Consider the following 3884-nt stretch of genomic DNA (forward strand, 5'->3'; position numbering starts at 1 on the left):
AGATCAAAACATTTTTGAACAGGATGGTCTTTAGCTTCCAAGTATTTGAATTTATTCCAAACTTTTCTTGTGACTGATTTCCAGTTTCAAAGCATTGTGGTCTGAGAATATGCAGGGAATAATCTCAGTATTTTGGTATTGGTTGAGACCTGATTTGTGAACCAGTATGTGGTCTATTCTGGAGAAAGTTCCATGTGCGCTCAAAAAGAATATGTATTCTGTTGTTTTAGGGTGGAACATTCTGTACATAGCAAGAGGTCCAACTGGTCCAGTGTGTCATTCAAAGCTCTTATTTCTTTGTTGATTTTCTGCTTAGATGATCTGTCTATTGCTGAGAATGGAGTTTTGAGGTCTCCTACTATTAATGTATTATTATCAGTATGTATCTTCATTTTGGTTAACAGTTGGCTTATGTCTTTGGCTGCTCCCATGTTGGGGGCATAGATATTTACAATTGTTAGATCCTCTTGTTCCATAGACCCTTTAAGAATGATATAGTGTCCTTCTGTGTCTCTTACTACAGTCTTTAACTTAAAAAAATATGGAATGCTTCTCGAATTCACGTGTCATCCTTAGGCAGGGACCATGCTAATCTTCTCTGTATCATTCCAGTTTTAGTATACGTGCTGCCGAAGTGAGCACTCTTTCTTAAATTTGCAAATACCTATGTTGCTATGCTTGATGGTATCCCACAGAGATCTAAGGCTCTGTTCCTTATACTTCTCTTTTGTGCCTTATACCTGATAATCTGAATTCACCTATCATTAAGTTTGTTGACTTTTTTCTTACACTTCTTTATTCCTTTCCATGCTTTGCAATTTTTCATACAATCCTCAATGTTTTGAATATTATGTGGTAACCCTACAAATCCCTACTTAGGATTTATTTTATGGATTTCTTCATTTCTATAGTTAATTAATCAATTAATTAGTTTTTAGGCTATGTTATTTGTTTAGTGAGTTTTATTTTAGTAAGTTGTGTATTTTTGTCTCTGTTTCCAGCTTTAGGGAGGTGGCAGGACAATGACACTAGTAAATACAATTCTCAGAACCTGTAACAGGGAGAACACCTCAGATATTTTTTTTTAAAGATTTTATTTATTTATGTGAGAGAGAATGAGAGAGAAAGCATGAGAACGGGGAGGCTCAGAGGGAGAAGCAGACTCCCTGCCGAGCAGGGAGCCTAATGTGGGACTCGATCCCGGGACTCCAGGATCATGACCTGAGCCGAAGGCAGTCTCTTAACCAGCTGAGCCACCCAGGCGCCCACACCTTAGATATTTTATTCCTTTTAATTCTCACAACAAATATTTGTAGTGAACATCATCATTCTCACTTTATACATGAGGAAACTAGGGTTCAGATTAGTCCCTTGTCCAAGGTCACGTCTACATAAGATTCCCACCTAGCTCTGTCTGACTTTGAAGTCAAGTGTCTGTGCCATGCTACTTTTGTTTGTGTGAATTTCTTAGTATGAGAGAAAGTGAAGTCGGTGGGAGCTGACAGGAGAGTGGGAGGAGATGGTAAGTGCCAGGGATAGATGAACTCTTGGTCATAGTAGAGTGTTTGTTGAATCCTTGAGCTCTTAGATACTGCTTTGAATTTCAGTGTAACTGAACTCTGAGATCAGAAGGGTCAGTGTGATCTTGGATGGTTCCCTTCTCATTAGGCCAAGGTCCTGGGAGGAGGTAGAAAGATACGGAGGGGTGATGGTCTGGAAGTCACTGGATGTCTTTGCTTACCTGAAGTATTTAGTGGATATTCTCAAGGTGGGCCACAACACAGAACAAAAGCCAAAGTTTCCCATTTCCTTTTGGAATACAGGGAGAGCCAATTCCTCCCAGGTTGACCCATAGAAACCCTCCTCAGTTTTCTTCTCCTTCTCCTGGGAGAGAGCTTGCTATTAGTGTAGCTGAGATGAGCAGAGAACTCTGCAGGAGGCTCCTTTCCCTGGGAATTTAATTGCCAGAGACTGGGGAAAGAGATGTGACAGAGGAGGGCTCTCCAAGGATTTGTGAAAATAGAAGCAACATTCCTTAGTAACAGCAGATGAGGAGAACAATAGGTAGCAGGGAGGAGTGAGGGAATAAAACCTTTTAGTCTGGCAGTGGTTCTGGCCCAACAAAGGGTCTCTTCCATAGGTGAGAGGCTCCCTGCTATCCCCAGTGAATGCCTTTTCCTCTCCTGGTCCACGTTACTCTGGATGCTCCTCTTATGGATGAGGGATAGATGATCTCACTGTACTGTAATTGTTGTTCTGGAAGGTTTTTTCTTAACCATAAAGATACTGCCTGGGTTTTAGCATGAGGCTGACTCTTCTAGGTTTTTTTGTGTGTTCTTCCATTCAGAACCGATTTTCTTCCCATTTTAACCAATTTTTTTTAAATGTTTTGTTTATTTATTTGAGAGAGAGAGTGCAAGCAGGGGGAGCACAGAAGGAGAGGGAGAAGCAGGCTCCCTACTGAGCAGGAAGCCTGACACAGGGCTCAATCCCAGGACCCCAGGATCATTACCTGAACCAAAGGCAGATACTTAACCGACTGAGCCACCCAGGTGCCCCTCCCCCATTTTAACCAACCTTAATGCATTTCTTCAAAATCTCTCCACAGCCCTCATGGAAGGCATCAGGTATTTCCTACCTGTAAAAGGGAAGTGCCCCAAGCACCCCAGTCAACTCCCATTTTCACAGGATAGGAGAGATTTTGGAGGAGTTCTGACAACACAAGCCTTTTTTTTTTTTTTTTTTAATTTTGGAAACTTTGCTCCTCTAAGAGAATGTCCTTTTTCCATTTCAGTCCCATTTCTTTCTAAATAGATGGAGGTTCACTGGCTTCCCTGCACTGAGAGACACCCATTGCAGACCCGCCTGCCTAATTAGAGCAGCGCTCCCTTAGTGGTGAAGTCTGTTTTCCAAGGACATAGGGCTCCAGACTCTTAATCTGCCCCCTCACTCGCTAGAATTTCCTGATGTCATTGATTACTTGGTTTCAGGTAAGATTTTTTCCTTCTATGTGTCTTGTATTTCCCCTCTCTGTTATCAAATGCTTAAAATGTTTGTTCACCCCACAACTACGTTTGCCATTACTATTTCTCTTGAGGTACAGACCTCTTGTGTGGCTAGATTTTGTTTCTGGAATGTTGTTTTACCTCCTAATTCTTTATTCTGTGGGTAGAACTAGAATGACCTCAGGGCTGTTTCATCCAACTGTCATGTTGCAGCTTGGCAGACCAAGACCCAGGAGAGGAAGTGAATTTCTCAGGGTCTCACCACATGTTTTCAGAAGGATGGGCACTGTTTTGTCTTTTCAAGTCTAGAGAGGATGACACTGGCTGGACCTTCTGAAACTGCCCCCCTATGTTACCGAGAAAGCTATCTGTCCTTGATGATATCTGGCTGTTAGATTTTGAATGAGGGTGGTGAAGTCATCTCCTGCTGACCCACCACATGGGCCCATATATATATATTTATGTGGCAGACATTTTATTTATTTTTTATTTTTTTAAATTTAAATTCAATTATATTTCTAACTCATGGAAAAAATTTCTGTGTGCTGCTCTTCCACACCTTATATATATTTTTCCATGTGTATATTTTCTCTTATACCCCTTCTTCTTGAAGGACAATTAGGGCCCTGCTGTTATTTTGAAAAGCATACTTTGGTGCCTTTGCTCCTTTCTCTTCCCACTCCACAATTTCCTTTCATTTCATAGCTCCCCCATGAATCTGACTACTCTCTGCTGCAGGCCTGCCCAACATAATTTCCAGTGCACCTTTTGGGGAGTCTCTTATGCACAGCTTAGGGCTTTGACAAACCTGATCTGAGGGGTGGAGGATGGCTTTCTTGCTATAAAATATCTCCCCATATTGTCCAACTGGAAAAAAAA

At 41.5% G+C, this 3884-nt stretch overlaps 1 non-coding gene across 1 annotated transcript; it reads right to left on the bottom strand.

The window, feature by feature from the left end:
* Window positions 1-535: 535 nt before the first annotated feature.
* Window positions 536-642, bottom strand: LOC115939965 (U6 spliceosomal RNA). The gene has a single exon (XR_004074742.2). It is a non-coding gene; the product is annotated as a U6 spliceosomal RNA (small nuclear RNA).
* Between the last annotated feature and the right edge of the window lie 3242 nt (window positions 643-3884).

This window comes from Leptonychotes weddellii, unplaced genomic scaffold (genome assembly GCF_054177405.1).
Source record: "Leptonychotes weddellii isolate Sample4059 unplaced genomic scaffold, ASM5417740v2 HiC_scaffold_18389, whole genome shotgun sequence".
NCBI classification, from domain to species: Eukaryota; Metazoa; Chordata; class Mammalia; order Carnivora; family Phocidae; genus Leptonychotes; species Leptonychotes weddellii.